At 45.2% G+C, this 18,523-nt stretch overlaps 1 protein-coding gene across 1 annotated transcript in view; it reads left to right on the top strand.

Moving 5' to 3' along the window:
* Positions 1-18,523, top strand: part of JARID2 (jumonji and AT-rich interaction domain containing 2) — a 127,410-nt gene that overhangs the window by 61,499 nt on the left and 47,388 nt on the right. The window contains exon 3 of the mRNA XM_065886008.1: positions 4,904-5,073. The gene's annotated coding sequence lies outside the window, so the exon portion shown is untranslated. The remainder of the gene's footprint in view (positions 1-4,903; positions 5,074-18,523) is intronic.

The following is an 18,523-nucleotide window of genomic DNA, read 5'->3' as shown; positions in this document are numbered from 1 at the left end:
GCTCAGTGAATTCTCAATAAGCGGTGCCGGTGGTGGCGGAGGAGGTTGTGACCGAACAGGCAGGTGCTTCCGAAACTGATTCTCAGTGAAACTGGATTCCACTCGACCTTCGCAGAGCCGTATCCTGGGATGGCCAATAACTTTACTGGTGGCAGAACCACAGGCCTCTCCTGTAGCTCTTGGGTCCGTTTCAGATCTGTCCAGCCATCTCCCTGCCACCTCCGGATTGCCATGCCCTCTGCCCCTCTGCTCAAAAAACGTGTGATTCCTAAGGAATGAGTGAGGAAGTGGTATTGTTCATAAATGGGACAGCAGCGCGAGGTTCCTGCCCTTCTCTCTCAACACCTACGGAGGGCTCGCCCTCGACACACGGCAGCCTGTACATGCAGACATAGGACATAAGGAGGCCCTGGCAGGAGAGCCCACTCTGTAGGCCATCTAAGGGCAGAGGAATGGAAATGGAGTCGAGCGGTAGGTCCTGGGGGATGTGCTATTTGAGGATGGCTCAGTCTCTCTGAGGAGGTGACTTTTGAACAGAGACATGGAAAACGTGATTCTGTAAAAAGCAGCAGGCTGGAATGTTCCCCTCGCTGGATTACAGGAAGAAGCCAGCCATGGTGAGATAAAGGGGAGAAGCATTCCAGCTAGAGGGAGCAGTCTGGAATAAGCAGGGTCCCCTGAGAACCTTTGCCTCTATCCTAAGAGCATTTATTTCTACATAGAGTGACACTCTGGGGGGATCAGATCAGTAAAGCAACGTTCGTATCAACACATCTCCCTGCCCCCGCCCCAAAAAAGAGGCACTTTTGCTTAAATGGGATTCACACCAGCAGAGCTGAGCTTTGTTGTGACTGGGTTGCCATGGGGCTCCTGTCCCTTCTAGAGAAGGGACACCCCAGATGGCCTTACCCACGACAAGGGCTTCAGATAGCAAGCTGTGCATTCTCTGAACTTGCTCTCTGAATTTTTTACTCTTTTAATTCACATACACACATTTACACCACGGAAGGTGAGGAACAGCGATGATTTGATCTGAAACCACTTCTATTCCCTAAGCCTCACTGCCCTATAACCCTAGATTTTAACACACTGTAAATAAAAGGTTACCCTCAATGTATTTATTCATATATACATGTATTTGCACGTTTCCTCCTCAGTTGGTTTAAGTTTCTTCGGCTTGCTGGAGAGTTTGGTTTTAGTTGGTTTCCTTGACCTTCCTGGCACGGAGGAGTCCTCTGTAAGGGAAATTCCTTCCTGGATCAGTTAATAAAAGATCAACACAGAAGTGAGTCTTGTGCCACTTGACACTTCTGTGGTTTGTGTGGGACAGACGCCCTCTGTATTTTCTGCATTCTGGCTTGCTGTGCATTACCAACGCGAAGCAAAGGCCCTCCTGGCTAAACTTCAGGTAAAAAAGCCTTTGGAGGCCCTACATTCTGCTTGTTTCTTCCCTTGATGCCCAGGAGCTCCACACTCTCTCCAGCCCCACCCCTGGGTGGCTCTGAACTCCCTTAGTTCAACCTAAATTTCCATTTAAAGCATCTTCGCCCTGGTAATGGACTGGAGGGTGTTCCTGGTGGAGGGATGGGTGGCTCCCATCTTGCTGGCCTGATCACGGCTGGCGCCCAGCAGCTGAGTGCAGGCCCTCCTGGAGCTCCACCGCCCTTGGTGGGTGTCTGATCATGCCTGTCCTCTCCTGCACGCCAGCCTCCTTCTTTCCCCAGCACTTCCGGGTGCAGATAACCCAGGTCTTCAGCACATCTGGACCTCCCCGCCCCCTTTCTGTACTGATTTTAAATAACATACACTCATTTCCTCGTATCAGACACTCTAGAATGAATCACCTATCCCACAAACATACCCCGAATGGCTAAGAGTGCTTCCTCCGTGGATTTGGCCTCTGAGTTGTGTCATTCAAGGTCTTTTGTTGCGTGGGGACAGCAAAGCAAAGTCACACCTTTGTAATCCCCTGGGACCCGCACACACAAAGCCAAACCGCAGACCTGCACTTTCCACAAAGTACGGATTCTTCTGGCCTCTTTAAAACAAGATATTGGTTTGTCTTGTTCTTTAGGTCCTGCTTTCATCTGGGTCTCACAAATACTTAATCACTTGGGAGCTTGGCTTAGTCCTCTGAGGGGTAATTTATTTTACTGCCGCTTTTTAATCTGTTATGCCCTTGTTTTTCATAGCCTCCCTGAGAAAGTCATCAGGGAAAAAGCGCCTTTTATTTGAGCAACGGTCGGAGCATTTATCTTTGAGGTTATGAAATTGTAGAATGTTTTTCCGTGTCCTGCTCTGTCATCTGTGTTTGCGTGTTTGTTTTTCATTCAGGCTGTGCCGTCTTCTCATTATGTGTGGCATTTGTCATTGCCGACTTTTGAGAAAGCAGTAAACACTGAACATCCTGTTCACGTACAAGCAGTGATTCCATAAAGCCCCCGTAATGCCCAGAGTGTGAGTTGTGTCCATTTAAATGAAGATGTACAAATCAGAAAATTGCCAATTAAAACCCCTGTTCAGTAGGAAAACATTACAGGGGTTTTCTTTAAACAGGAAGGGCAAGTTGGAGGAGAGAAGGAGCTTGTTGGAAGAGGAGGGTAGTTCTCTTGGGCTCAGTGCACCCTGAGGGTGGCAGGGCATGGCGCCGCTGTCTACTTTTCTGTATCCTGTCCTTTCTCTGAAGTGATCCTGCTCAAGGCATGGGCTGTTTGCTGCCTGGTGCCACTGAGCTGAATAGAGAAACGGAGAGTGAGCAGTGAGCATGTTAAAGCAGTTGAACAGGGTGATTTTATGTCTGTGAGTCTAATAATAAATTTGAGCTTGTAGTTTATGTCTTTCATTTTCCCCCTACAATAATTATCTTATAAAAATATCCATTTGTAAAAGACAGAAAATCTAAAGGGGACCGTGAGGGGGAACCAAATGCAAAACGGATCCTCTTCTGCGATGGTTTGAGAAGCACCGCTCCTTCCGTCTCTCACACACACCCCACCTCCATCTGATCCTCCTTGAAGGTCAGTCCTCTGGGCTTGGAGGCTCTCCCAGCACACACTTCTGCTCTCTCATCTTCTGGACAGTCAGTTGGTTGCAAAAAAAAGAGGTCTTTGTTCCTCACAACACAGGAATGGGAGCATTGTTTTATTCCCTTACCATTTATGACGTTTGGAATTTCTGTTAAACCTTGTTATATGGCTGTTTTCCTCTGGTTATTCCTGGGTTCTGAAGTGCTTTTGATTAATTGTGACGTTTGTAAGATTTTAGGGACTGAGGGTTGTTGCCCAGTTAGTATGCAGCAGTCATGCTGTCTCCCTGTTGATCAAATGTCAGTTCATATTGGGAATATGACCTATTCAGGAGTGTTTCTGGTGGGTCGTAAGGGAGGCAAGAGTTGAGTCTGGGCAGGACACGGGAGGTTAAAACTTAAGGGAGCTAATTTTTACAAAGTGGAAAACCAGTGTGTGTGTGGGGGGGTTATTTTGTTAAATACTAGAATGTTAACTTAAAATGTTAGGGTATTTTGAGCACCGGCAGTTAAAGATACTATGCTTACTGTTTTACATGATCTCAGCGATAGTTAAGGGAAGGCTTGTTTGTACTATAGAATTATAAATATATGTAATACTCAAAGCAGCCTTGAGCTGGGGTGGCTTTATCAGCCTCACCCACATAGTGATTGACTCCAGTTTGGGGTTCTGAGCAGATCCGTTTAAAGCCCTGTGCCGTAGGGCTGCTTTTCGATTCTTGTTTTTTCCCTGCTCTCAAATACTGTTTCTTGAACATCTTTATGAGCAGGGCCAGAGAGGTGGTTTAAAGCAGGACACTACAGGTTCACACCCTCAAAGGTGTTTATTTTCCATTAGGCTGTTGAGATCTTGAAAATTCAAGGAAGAGCTAATAGGAGGCAATTTATGGTAAAGGTCAAGCCAGTTATAGGGGGGGGGGGGGGGTTAAAAACACTTAGGTAGATAAAGGAAAACGGTTACTGGCTACAGCGTTAGGAAAAAAGTAAAGAAACCTTTCCAAGAGTCATTAGGATTCAAACTAATAGAGTGTCTGACATGTAAAATTGTGTGAGTGAACAATGTCTGGTTAAGGAGATTGAAGTGATTTGTAGACACCAAAGGATAAATTAGGGGATTGGTATCTACGTAGGATGGTAATAGGGGAGAGGCCTGAGAAAGGTAGGTTAAGGCCAGTTTTTCAAATCCCTAACTAAGGACTTTGGACTCTTTGTGTGGGCAGAAGGTAACCCATAATTTGGTCATGAAGGAGGGGTTTTGAATAGACTAGAGAAGTGGTCTTCCCCCCCCTCCCCCCACCCCCTGCATTACAAGCTTTAATTCCAGGTGGATTTATTTGGCTGAATTGGAGTTAGAAGAGCTTAGAGATGGGGAGACTACTTCCTCTGGGGGTGTGAGACCAGGTCAGTGACAGGCTAAGGTGGACGAGGTGTCCTTACACAATATGAAGGCAGTTGTGCATGTGTTTGTGATAGTATCGTGTTAAAGCACAGAATGCTAAATAAATGTGGCAGATGATTTGTGAAAAAGCACAAAAGTCATTAATACCGTGTCACCTAATACCGCATGCCGCTTTGGAAATACCCAGGCACACACTGGTTTGTGCACAGGCACGCGCTTGTGTGCCAACGTACACACATGCTCATTGTGCATATTTTATATCGGTGTAGAAAATGTAGCCCTTTAAAGCAAGTTTATTGCCCTTTAAAGCAGGCTTGTGGTTTACAAGAGTGAGAGAGATATAGAGAACCTTAATTAGAAAGAAAGAGTTTGCTTGAAATAAGGTCTCTCTTCCCTTTTGTGTCATGATTTTATTGCTGCAGGTAGATCTATATCCTCCAATCTCTCTGCTTGTTGTTAATTTTCTTTTGCTTTTACAGGCCCAGGCTGCAAGCACAAAGGAAGTTTGCTCAATCCCAGCCGAATAGTCCCAGCACAACTCCAGTAAAGATAGTGGAGCCATTGCTACCCCCTCCAGCTACTCAAATTTCTGACCTCTCTAAAAGGAAGCCTAAGACAGAAGATTTTCTTACTTTTCTCTGCCTTCGAGGTAAGACTGTGTTGCTATTTTGGAGGGAGCAGCCTGGTTGAAGGAAAAAGGGGCAAGGCCTGTCCCCAGGAGTTTTGCTGTTGGCTTTGGTCTCTGCTCTACAACCTCTTTGAATTCCCAGCCTGGTTTGAGGGAGTGAGAGTGTAAAGTGAGGAATCCCACCCAGAGGGTGCTTGAGCCTTCCTGTTTCTCCTTCCCTTTTCCTCTGACTCCTGAATCACCTTTCTTGGCATCTCAACACACAGTGTCACAGTTTGTAGTCTTACATTTTTTTTTTTTTTTTTGTAGTCTTACATTTTTATAATTGACTTCTCCCTGACATCCTTTTAGGACCTCTACCACCCCAGCATCACCGTCACACACATGCTTTGCAAACTTGGCTTTTCGTTTTGTAATTTTTTTTTTTTTTTTTTGGTGGGGTAGTTGTGGATGGGTGTTAGTTCCCGTTTCCTAGTGTTTCCTGAGGTCTGAGAATAAGCCTCGCTAATGGAGGGTCCACTCCCTCCCCCCGCCATACTACTTTAGGAAAGATAACAATAGTGCTTTGTAGGTGTAGATAACAGTGGAAATATTGGTCTGTCCATACGAACAGGACCAACGAACCGAGTGCACGGAGGGGATTTTGTAATTACAAAATTACAATTTTGTAATGAAGGATGGGTTTGGATTTACATGGCCTTATTTTGGGGAAGTCTTTACTGTAGGAACTAAGTGAGGGAAGAACACAGAAAATGGTGAGGGAGATTGAGGGGCCTCTCCGTTTCAGGTAGGAGCATCACAGAAGGGAGTCTTCGAGCTTCTCGTTGCCCTGTTGGGCCATAGCATTTCAGTCTGTTCTTTGGTTGATGGTGCTCATGTTGGTCACTGAATTGCGGCAGGTCTGTCAGGCTTTCCCACGGAAAGCGGACCCTTGGCAGCTTTTGTGATTATACATATTTCATTGTGAGGCTCTTTGTTTTTGTTTTTTTTTTGTGGTTCGCGGGCCTCTCACCGCTGTGGCCTCTCGCGTTGCGGAGCACAGGCTCCGGACGCGCAGGCTCAGCGGCCATGGCTCACGGGCCCAGCCGCTCCGCGGCATGTGGGATCCTCCCAGACCAGGGCACGAACCCGTGTCCCCTGCATCGGCAGCCGGACTCTCAACCACTGCGCCACCAGGGAAGCCCACGAGGCTCTTTGAAACTCCATATTTCATTTCTCATCAAACTCGATTTACTCATTTTTTGGGGATCTGGATGGACTCATTTCCTGTTTTGTTCAGAGGGTTGTAATCTGTTACTTATCTGTTTTGATGTTTGATTGTCCCAGATCCCATCAGTGTAGCCCCTTCAAGCTGGCTGCCTTGCCCTTTGACACGTCCCTGTCATGCTCCCATCCCAGCTCCCTGACGCAGTGGAATGTCCTGGACTCTTGTTGTGTACTCCCTCCCTCAGCCCCGGAATCAGCCATTTCTTCCAAGAGCGCTGTTCATTTTAAGGAACAGCTGCTCTTTAGAAGCCAGGGTCTAGGCTTGAGGTGTGCTCATAGCTATCAGAGGGAAATGTGTTGTGTGTGTGTGTGGGGGGGGGCATGTGCAAGGGCATGTATGTGCACATGTACACGCATGCTCATTTAGTATGCACATCTATGTCTCTAGGTCTATTAAAATCCATGAACGAGCACCAGTACCTCCTAATTTTAGTTTAGCACCAAAGGGTTCCTTCTGGTTTTCTGTTTTTTTTTTCCTATATTAAACAGTGAGAAAGTTGAGTCCTGTTATCCATAAATTGTTTATTTGATCCATCTTTTCCAGTGTGCCCCACCTCCCATCTATTCTGCCACCCTCCCCATGGAGCCCTTCTGATCTCACTTGGCTGGGACCCTGTGAACGGCCTGACCTGTGTGTGAACACCTACCTCTTCATCCTCCTTTGGCTCTCGCACACCACAGGGGCTGCCGTGGTCATTACACACACACACACACACACACACACACACACACACCCCTTGTACCAGTTTGCTTTAGGACTGAATTGTTAGGGAAGGGAAAATGAAGGGTGAGGTTTTTGTTTGAGATTACAGGCTACTGATATGATAGTCCTGGGAGACTCAAGACATAAAGGAGGAGAATAACTATATTTCAGTGCGGACCACTTCTCCCTCTCGAAAGGGAGGTGGGGTGGGTAGCAGGGCCTCCTGCCAGCATCTCCCTTGGGTTTCACATAGCTCTTTGCCGAAGGAGTCTAGTGATCCTAGGTGTTTAGGGTGGAGATGGAAAGGAAGGTGTAAAAACCCACTAGCAAAGAATCAAGTGCAGGATTGGCTGTGAAGGGTGAGAGGAAGAGGAAAGATGAGAGTGACCAACCGGCTGGTAGACGGTGGGGTGGTGTCATGAGCAGTGGAGAGTGAGTGGGACCAGGTGCTCAGAAGAAGGAATTTGAGCCAAAGGGATCTTTGAAGGGTCAACAAGTGTCATCAGAAGCAAGATGGTTCAGGTGAATAATTAAAGCTCTGTGTTGGTAAGACTCTTCATTGTGTCTTTTTAATCCCACTGGAGCCACATTTACCTTGGAGCCATGCCTTAACTCTTCTCTTTAGGAAGATTCACTGATCGTGTTCTATTAGGAAGTCAGAAAACTGCTCTGCAGATTACGGAATTCAGTTACGAAAGTTCTTACCTATGGAGTGGGTGTGACTTGTTTTTAGAGCGGAATTTGTATGTTTGTGCCATGTGCCTATATATGCATAATTTTTAAAAAATCATATTTTCTCTGGTTTGGGGTGATTTAGGGAGGACCTTGCTTAGAGAGGCATGCTTATTACTCGAGTAAATGGCACGTAGGGAAAACATTACCAAGTACCCAACTTTGACATTTCCAGGCTCTAGACACAAGAGAATCGTGTCTTTTCATAGACACAGTTTACTTCTGTCACTTGTCAGATGGAACAAAAGTTTCAGTAAGTGAAACATAAGATGTTTAATTTTGGAAAAATGCTCTGAGGCTTGGAAAGTTATTCCTACATTCATGAGCCAGACAATAAAAATAGGTTTCGTTGTTTATTTTAGCTGATGTGCAATAAGGTTTTGACACAGAGTATTGCACTCTCTTACTCTTCCTCCTGTGCTTTTTAGATTTAAGGTATTTTATTTTAAAAGCCAGGGCTGTGTGAGGTCAGGTGCGTTTACCTGATCTGGCTTTTCTAAAAGCCTCAAACGATAGGTGATTCGCTAAGTGCTTCGTGATATTGGAAATGTGATGGATTTGGTGGCCTTAGATGGCATACTTCAATATGCAGTTGCTTGAGCTAGTTAAAACTCATATTTTGGGCTTCCCTGGTGGCGCAGTGGTTGAGAGTCCGCCTGCCGATGCAGGGGACACGGGTTCGTGCCCCGGTCCGGGAAGATCCCACATGCCGTGGAGCGGCTGGGCCCGTGAGCCATGGCCGCTGAGCCTGCGCGTCTGGAGCCTGTGCTCCGCAACGGGAGAGGCCACAACAGTGAGAGGCCCGCGTACCGCAAAACAAAAACAAAAACAACAACTCGTATTTTGAGGTGTACAGGGGTTAAATAGACAAAGCCTGTTGTAGTGGTACTTTAATAATTCTCTTTCAGTTTCAAATGTTGAAACTTTTTTTAGTTATAAATGTATTTCATGTTCCTCTAGGGAAGATCAGCAGAAAAGATGGAGAAACAGACCAAAAAAAAAAAAAAAAAATCAAAATACCCCTCCCTCTCATCTCCCAGAGACTACCGCTGTTTATCATCTCCTTGGTGAAAATGTTACTGAGCCTTCTCTGTGCATATACAATACAAGTCACACACCCCAAATGGAATTGCATTATATTTTTATTTTTGCAATCTGGTTTTCCTATTTCACACTCTCACGTAAACACCCCTTCCGTCTTGTGGATGTCTCATCATGTATCTAATTCTTGATTTACATGTAGATGTATTTCTAACTTTTAGGTATCAACTGCTGATGACACTTCCTCACTTAAGTCTTGGCCTCATCTGGCATCTTAACAGACAAAGTTGATAGTTGGGAATTTGATTAACTTTTTCTTTTATACCTGCATTCTAATTCTGCCGCTGCTTTTTTCGTTCGGGTTCCACACCAAACAGAGCTTGTCTGAGCCCCAAACTTCATGCTCAGCCTCAAGAGCCCGGCCACTCTATCACCCTTTACAGGAGTCTCTGGGGTAAAGGAGACAGTCTTGATAGGCTTCAGTATTGGTGGGAAAGAAAGCCTGGCTGCAGAAATCGTGAAGGAATCAAAGACCTGGAAACGATGTTTATTGCCAAGGATTACAGATCATCCTTTTCTCCAGTCCTCCGTTATTACCCGTAATAGTCTCAGCGCTAATTTGGAATATGGAAGAGAATGATCTTGAGACTGAGGAAAAGCCGGCAAGTAGAGTTCTTTAAGCCTTGGTGTTCGTTACCCATCAGTGACACTCAGCAAGCCCAAGACCCAGCCTTCTCCCCACAGCTCCATTAAGTATCCTCAGCGAAAGCGTGGGGTGGGGAAAAATGATACCATTAATAACTCTGGGATTAGTGTGTACATGTCAACACAGCAGCCAGTTGTTCAGGGATAAGAAGCTTTAGAGATTTAAAAAATCTGTCGTAAGGCACGCATAGACCTTTCAGCTAAGTTTGGCAGGGCTCTCTCCTTTCCTATTTAATATCATGACCTAAAATCTCTAAAGGAACGGAAGAGTGACTAGTGCAGCCGGCCCGAAGTGTTTGCCTGCAGTGTATTTATCTTTAAATGGCTGCTTTGAAGGGGGTCCACATGGCTCCTGCCAGAGGCATAATTAGCATCTTTTGCCGAGAAGGGGGAGGGGTGTGTGCCCTGGGCAGCGTGCATCATCGATTCTAACCATCGCTGCATTTTCTGTCACCGGTCTCCTTATTCTTAATGAGTTCTGTCTTCTTCTCTTTGTCCTGACTATGATTATTAGCAGGTTAAAAAAGCTTAACACAGCAGAGCAGTGGCAGGTTAAATGATTCTCTTATTTATATTTTTCTCTTTATGGGGCTCTGCAAACAAGGGGGATTCCCAAGGCGCATCCCTGAAAATACACATCTACACATGGTTCCTTCTTCTGACCGTGGGTGTCACAGTCCAGTGTCACAGTTCAGAGGAAAGAGAGCTAGTTTGGAGGAGGCGCTCTTAGGAAAGACCCACACTGTCAGCCATGGCGAAGCAGTCCTTTCTGTTTTGGGACTGCTTGCCTTTTGTTTCGCAGGTCTTAGAGAATCTTCAGCGATCAGCCGTCATTCAATTGCTAATTAATTCAGCAAGCCTTTATTGAACGTTTTTTATATGCCAGACACTAGAAAACAGATCAGCAACGGGAAAGCAGTATCCCTGTGGTAGGTGCGATAGACCAACTAGGCAATGCCAGGGTAGAGGGTGCGCGTGTGGAACAGGAAGGGACTCTGCCCAAGGCTCTCTGGGATGGAGCTGGCTTTGTAGAAGGAGAAAGTTCTGCAGGAGCCCCTGCCAAGGCCTGGGATGGTGTTGGGTTTGTTTTTTGGAGGGCCTCTCGTTAAAGCAGGGGAGTTAGACGTGTCCGATTCTGTGGGCCCTGGGCTGGATATTCACCAAGGTTTTTCAGCTGAGAGAGGAGACATAACACGTCCAGACCCTTATTGAGTAAGATGATCTCGGCTAGAGGAAGGGCTCTCTAGCGGGTTATTGTAGGAACGGATCATTCAGGCCGGAGGCTGAATGATCCTAGTGGATCTTGGGCAGATGACTTAAACCACTCTAAGTCCAAGTGTCTTCTTTTGTAAAATAGGTGTGTAGTTAGCACACAGTTGCTGTGGAGTTAAAGTCATGGGTGTGAAGCAGGCCAGTGCCTGTGGTGACCATCCAGTGGACTTAACTTAGGTTTCCCAGTGAATTTAGGCAGGCGAAGAGGGTATTGGAGGAGCCTTCCATTTGCAACTGAAGAGGAACGATGTAGAAGACCAGCTGGGGAGAGTGCAGGTACCAGAAGAGACAGACCACCCGTGGAACTCTCTCTAAAGGCATTCATTGGCTTTATTGGTAAGGAGCACATGTTTTGATAAGAGTACTGGCGTTGGGTATTGAGGAAGCCTGGGGTGATTTCGAGGTCACAGAATGAAAGGGGATTAACCTGCTATAAAGCAATTAAGTAATCCTCCAATTGCAAGGAACACTATGGCACTAGTAATGAACTTCCTTGAGCAAAACGGGAATACTTTACGTGAACTCTTTGGGGAGGAAGGCCTTCTGTCACGGTGATACACAGCTTTTTTTTGATGGATCCTTTTGAGAGGTGTCGCCTCTTAATTTTTGAGAGAGGTAACAGACAAAGTGGTATTCTTGCCACCCTGAGAATTTCAGTGGCCACCCTCACTTTTCTCCAGATCAGACTGGCCTTATGTTCCTCATATGCTTGGTTTTCCAGGAGTCTGTGTACTTGGCTTAGTTGTGCTGAGCAAGCAGTTTACTTGCCAGGATAGTTTATCAGGCTAGTTACGAAGAAATACGAAACCATCGTGTCCTTAAGCGCCAAGGAGGGGAAGGATGGATCCCCTTTAATTGCTCTGTGACCTCGATCAGTCGTTAAGACTCCAAGACATTTTGCTCAGAGGGTTGGCCCCACTCCAGACTAGCTGGCCTCCGACCAGGCTTTGCCCTCCCTGCAGATAGAGCGGCTCCCTTCTCCCTGCCAGTGGCTGCTGGCGCGGAGTCAGTATCCTTCTCACAGTTGCCTGTGGCCTCCCCCTTAGTTTCTGGAGAGTCCCTTAGTATTTCTTGTCCTTTCTGAAATCCATTTAGAGAAGGTAGATGGAAGTAAGGAGAGTCCTGTTTTGTTTACAGAGCACCTTGCTGGCAGCAAGGATCCCTGTCCCAAAGGCAAGGTGCCCCTTCTACCGTATTTACATCTGATAGGATTTGTGGACACTTTCGCGGTGGAGAGAGCACAGACTTGGGTGTTCGGGTAGTCTGTGTGTGGCCTTGATGAAGTTAGTTTCTGACTTGTTTCCACTTCTGCTAGGTCGAGTGTGCTGTGTGGTGTGATCTGCACATTCACTTGCTGGGAGGAGATCCAGAGACCTCATTGCATTTGACTGGATGTGTATGCGTTTGCGTACGTTTCAAGCCACAGGTGTAGACAGCCTCATGGGAAAGACAGTACGCAGATTATTCCAGCTGTTAATTAAATGATACTTTCTCCCATTGCTGTGGTCGGCTAGGTCGGCACGTGAGCCGACGTGTCCAGAGGGAAAGTGGTTCTCGTTGCCAAGTCCCTCATGTCAGGGCTCTTAGAACACGTGCCCTGCCGTGGGGCATTTCCTAAACGTGCGGTCAGACTGGCACACCTGGGAGCACGTAACTGAAGAGGGGGACACTGAAGTGACCGTCATATCGTCACTTCCTCCCTGTTCTTCCTGAAAAAAGGCTCTTATGGACTGAAGGTTTCCAGCTCTCACAACGCATTACTCTGCCCAAGTTCCAGAAATTCTAACTGTTGAGTTCATTTTGTGTTTCCATCCTATTTCTGTGCACCTCACTGCCCCCCTCCCCTTGTTGCCAGTCTGCTAACTTTCCCACTTAGAAAAGCAGAGAGGAAAGAAATTGCCTTTGTTCTCACCTGTGGAAAGTGACAGCCTGCTTTTATAGTTTCGAGTTGTTTTTGTCACTGAAACCATGTGTCAGCCTAATGCACTGAAGTGTGGGTGTTGACAGTGCTTTTGCGTATGCTACCTCGTAGGCCTTTGGGGTCATCACAGATGTTATGTCTGAAGACATTAATCTCATTGTACAGACAAGTAAACTGAGGCTCCTGACAACGGGCACGTGACTGCCAAGGTGATGCTTCGTCCTGGACTTCTGGATTCCGTGTAGAGTCCTTTTCAATGATTGGATAGCGTGTGTATTATAAGGAAGAGCAGTTCCAGGACGGGCTTCATCGCCCAGGCCCCTCCTTATCCCATAAGGAATTAGGGGCTCCCTTGGTGTTTGGCCTTTGGCTGGCGGGCTGTTTCCCAAGCCCTGCTAAATGTGCCCCTGGTGGTGCCAGAAATGACATTAGCTGCATGTTTAAAAATTTTATTGTAATATTAACTACATTTTTTTAGGGCATGTGATGTTAATTTTCTACTGATAATAGAATCCATTTAAATCATGAATAGGAATCACTTTAAAGAAAATAGCAGGTGTATATGGCACATAGTCTCGGGGCCGATGGAAGTGGGTGAGGTTTGGGAAGCCTTGGTGTAAATTCTGCTTCCCTGGTAAATTGTAAAGGCCGACCTGGAAGAGACAGAGGTCATCATTCAGTGTGTTACAGTTGTCCCAGTCTTTCAGGGCACTTGGTGTTTACGTGTGGGGTGCCTGAGTGTTCAGGGTGAGTTCGGATGTCTGGTCTATGAGGGTTGCTGGTGCCTGATTCAGTGCCGGCTACATAGACAGCGGGATGAATGGACCAAGACAGTTGTACCCACTTTCTCCCTTGACTCTCCAGTTTCGAAGGATGGAGCTCTCTCCTCTCCTCTAACTTGGGAAATCAGTAAATAACTATCCCTTTCTCCCCCTACCCAGGCCCTACCAGGTCACTTTGAAGTTCTGTATTTTAATTTAATATGATAGTAGGGGCTGATTGCTTTCATTCTGTTTGTGTATCCTGAAGATCAATTACAGACACACCAAATCGGGGGAGGGGAACAGCCCAGAGGTTATTAGGTCAAGCTACAGAATTTGACTCCCCAGCTAATGCCAGCGGGCAAGGAATCCCTTTAGGGTCTTTGCAAAACAGAGCTGAGCTATGTTTAGCATGTTAAGATAAAGAACTGGTCGGGGGAGGGAAGATAATGAGAAGGAGGGCTTGTATGTGTACATGATTCATGGAGAAGAATCCAATTTTATAGAAACCACAGCCCAAATTAGAGAAAGCAAGCTTTTGGATTAAAATGATTTCTGTTGTGGTTGTAACATACCACAGTTTGATTTTTGTCCAGATGAAAACATTTGGTTTTCACTTCAGTAAATATTGTGGAGACATTGCCAGCTAATTCTGAAAAGTAATGAAATACGGCTTTGGCAAAGCGCAGATGCATTCTGCACTCCCGATTCCACCGACTGATCCAAGTTCAGATTTTTTTTCACGTTTGCTAATTTGCTTGAATAATCAGGAGAGGAAAATCTGCCTGCGATTTTAATAGAAAACTGTATATACTAAATACACACGTATAACTACCCGCCCCCTCATACCCTATGCAATCCTTAATGCTCTTAAAACACTAAAAGCATTCACTTTTCATTGATTACTCCTTTAAAACTACAGAGTTTGTAAGGGAGCAAGATGGTGTGATTTTGTGTGATAAGCATCCCGTCTGACTTGCACTATTGGGGCTTATACCTCTGATGGGGAGAGCCCACCTGAGGACACCAGGTGTGGGTGCTGCAGAGCCCTTCCTTTCTCAGACCCCTTGTTTTCACCTCCTTCGCCTGTGTTTTGCCGCAGAGCCCTGCTGTAGAAAGGGAAGGTTATTTTCATCCCCGTAGATCCATGCCCATTTTTCTGAATGCTGAACCCACAATGAGCTTTTCAAAAATTTGCCTCATCTGACATTTGGAGGGAAGACGTTTCCCTAATAAATTTTCTAGAGAGGAAGCTTACCTCTTACGTGCGAGAATCTATAAGGTGCCAACTATTCTTAATGAAAAATTCTAAAAACACGTATAGTCTTCTGTTTTCAAATACGAAATGTTAATTTAACTTTCTGTTCACACGGCCTCAATTTGATTATCTACTATTCCTGTTCACCCATTTTATACTGAAGAATGTGGGATAATTTACACCAGTGATAAACAGCACAGACTTCTGGTTGATTTTAGGGCTTCAAAATATCCTTTCCTTCATCTTTTTCTTTTTTTGTGTGTGTCTAGCAGATTCCTCCTCCTCTAAACTTATTTGTAAATTAGATAATTGAGCTTGAGGTGATCTTACTGGTTTTGTGTCAACAAGAAAGAAAGAAGCTGTTTTTGCTGCCTTTCCCCTCGTGCTGTGCTTTCTCCTGATCTGGAATGTTGGCTTGGCCTCTCCGTGGCTTTGCAGATGGACATGTCAGCGGGGTCTTAGAGGGATTTCCAGTAGCTACGTGGTGACAGAGCTTTGGAATATGCAGCGTTGTACTCTGTTGGATTTAGTCTTTTCTCCTTGCTTCAGTTTGACTACAAGGTTAATGAGAGGCACAGGTATGCAGGTTCCCAGTAAAATTCTGGAGGTCTGGTTTTTCTGGGGGAGAAGGCTGTAGTTGATGAGGCCACTACTGAGGGGCAGGTTATAGATTGGCAGTGGCTTCTTGAACAAAGCCTGGAGAATAGTAAGGCCATACCCAGGCTTGGGGAGAGTGCTGTCCATGATGAGTGGCACCTGCAGAGGGGAGAACTGGCACAAGCCTAATATTTGAACCAAGGGCATCTTGCCTCTGTTAGTAATTAACTGACCTCTCCACCTGAGGATCCTTATTATTGGGCATTGGTCCTCTTCCTCCACTTATCACTTCTCCCTTCTTTGTACGAGCCTCTCCATTCCCCAGCTGGTTTGAGAATCCTCATTGCCTTTTATTTTGTTCATGCTTGATCTTTAGGTCCAGACCGACATGTCAGTCATCTGATGAGAACCCAAGTCACCTTTCAGGGTGAAAGCATTCTGCTTTTATCCCCTGTGCCTCCATACTTAGAGAAATCGTGTCCTTTCCCACTTCTGACTGCAGAGCCAGTCCCGTCAGAAAGATTTTGTATTATTATAAGTTTTGGTTTGAGAGTGAGTCCCTCAGGAAACACACACCTCTACCTCCCCTTTTACTAGTCTTCTGTTTTCTGTTTCACTTTTATCTTAGCCTCTGACTGTCTTTTAGAATATGTAACAGGTTCCATCACTTTGTTTATATTTGCTGAGAAGCTGTTTAAAGAAATGGATTCATGGGACTTCCCTGGTGGTCCAGTGGTAAGGAATCAGCCTTACAGTGCAGGGGACTCTGGTTCGATCCTTGGTCGGGGAACTAAGGTCCCACATGCCGCGGGGCAGCTAAGCCCGCGGGCCACAACTACTGAGCTCGCAAGCCTCAACTAGAGCCCGCAGTGCCACAAACTACAGAGGCCATGCGATCTGGAACCCATGCGCCACAGCTAGAGAGAAGCCCGCGCGCCGCAACAAAAGATCCCACGTGCCTCAACGAAGATCCCGTGTGCCGCAGCTAAGACCCAGCGCAGCCAAAAATAAATAAGTAATAAATAAATCTATATTTAAAAAATGGATTCATAAGATTGGTTGTTTTCTGCTTTTGTTGAAGAAATTACCCCATATGCTGTCTTTAAGATGTTAATGAAACTTGGATTCTGAACTGAGCTCCTAACATCCCCTCCATTTTAGTTCTTTGGAACATAAATTTAATGTTCACCCCATTCTCAGAATCTTGAATGTAAGGAATGTGATGCTTTATACATTGGGTTTGAGTTGCAAAAACTCTTCCTCAACAGATTCTGTAGGTGGCAGTTAATTATTTCTCGTGTGTTTCATGTAGATTTTACCTGATTCTGTTTGAAACATAGATTTACTTTCCCCCTTTTGAAGTTACTCCCAATGGCCTCTGTTGCAGTTTATTGCCTTTTCTCCTGGGGTGGGGGCGGGAAAGAGGAAGGTGAAGAGGGTAATGGCTTACTTCCTGGAATTATAGCCTTTAATCCTGCTTCCCTCCGACAGAGGGCAGAGTGGGCTGTGGAAGTTACTGCAGGGTCTACCTGAAAACCTGCTCTTCACAGTACTAACCCATTTTCTGATTTCAGCCGCTGGTCAGTGCATCCATGATAGTGTGTAGGAAGGTTCTTCTTTAAAGGAAGTTAGATGTGGATATTTTGATCTCGAAGGAACTTGAAGAGATTTATTTATTTAACCTATTCCTTCTCACTCTACTGAAGAGGGAAATGCAGTGGCTGAGTCTGTAACTTCCGGGTGTTGAGTCCCCAGCTCTGTCTAGCAGCATGTAGTGTGTTACCTCGTGTCATGTTACATGCTAGGATGAGTTGTTTATGGTAAATTTCCTTTTCTTTTTCTCTCTTTTTTTTCTTCTCTCTCTCTTTTTTTTTTTTTCACTCAGAACCTCTTTTGAGTGCTGAAATAAGGTTTCTCCTGCTTTTTCTTAAGTACTTAAAAGGTTAGATTTAGGAAAGGATCTAACGGTATGGGTATATTTGGCTGTGGAGGTACTTAATGTATATCTGTGTGGATGGTAAGTTCCAGCTGAAAACTTCGAAGAAGGAAGCTAATAAGGGTGGTGTCTCCTCTTTTTCTATTCAGACTTGTACCAATTGTAAAACCACTTAGTACAAGGGTAAATATATTGTTCCAGTGGAAATACGGCCAGATATCCTCCTTCTTCTTTTTTTTTTTTTTTTTTTTTTTTGAAAAACTTCATCTCTGACTTCTATTTGATTAGACGATTTTCCCCAAAGCCTGTGTCAGACCTTCCTTCTGTTGAGAGCCTGCTTCTAATTGGAAGTGGTCAAAGGGGAGAAAACAAAGGAAATGGCTTTTGTCAGAGTGTATCCAATTCTATTATCCACAGATTTTTTGTCACATACATCCCTTTGGAGTTTGATTTCCGTTCAGTGGTGTGACCCACATAACTTGTAGGGTTTTGAGTATTGGTAGGTCATTGATGACAGCAAGAGGAAGGTAGTGTCTTTGCCTTTGTGTTTCTGGGAGCTGGGCGGTTTGGGTTTCCCACTTCAGTGCCGTGATACCACTCAGTCATGTCGGTCTCCTTGTTAGAACATGCAGCCCCGCAGTTGGACAGGAATGGTTTAAACCATTGTGGACGAAGTCTGAGATCCCTATTTGGGAAGGAGAGCAAATTTGGTTACTTGAATCTTGACCGGTGTTCCTGGAGTGTTAGCTCATTCACAGGAAACTGTCGAGAAGAAATTAACTTCACATTTATTAGTTCTTCCATTACTTGATAGTAGCTCTCCTCAAGATACCTAATGGGAAAGAAGATTTGACGTGGGGCCAGAAATTAACTCAGGGGCTTAAAAAAATTTTGATCAGTTAATCAATTAATTTGAGGGATTTTTAACAGCCTTGGGTCCCAAACAGTATACCAATTAATTGACAGATCTCCTTCTGAAAATTCATGATTTGATAAAGAAGAACTGTAGTGTGCTTCTTTGTAATATTGAGCTTATTTTCTGGTGTTTTTGTTCTGTCTTATGTTCAGAAACAAAACCATTTGGGGCTGAGGCGGTTAAGGTGTGAAAGGAGTAAGGGATGTGTATGAAGAGGGTTTTTTATTTTTTTAAACCAGCCTTTCAGTTAGTGTTATGCAGGAATTTCTTTTCATAATTTTACATGCTGTTAACCTGATCATCATATCAAAGTAGCTTCCAAATATATTGTGGGTTTTGGGAACCCATCCCTGTCATTCACCC

Source organism: Phocoena phocoena, chromosome 10, assembly GCF_963924675.1.
Source record: "Phocoena phocoena chromosome 10, mPhoPho1.1, whole genome shotgun sequence".
Lineage (NCBI taxonomy): Eukaryota > Metazoa > Chordata > Mammalia > Artiodactyla > Phocoenidae > Phocoena > Phocoena phocoena.
This window is presented reverse-complemented; position numbering and strand designations above follow the sequence as displayed.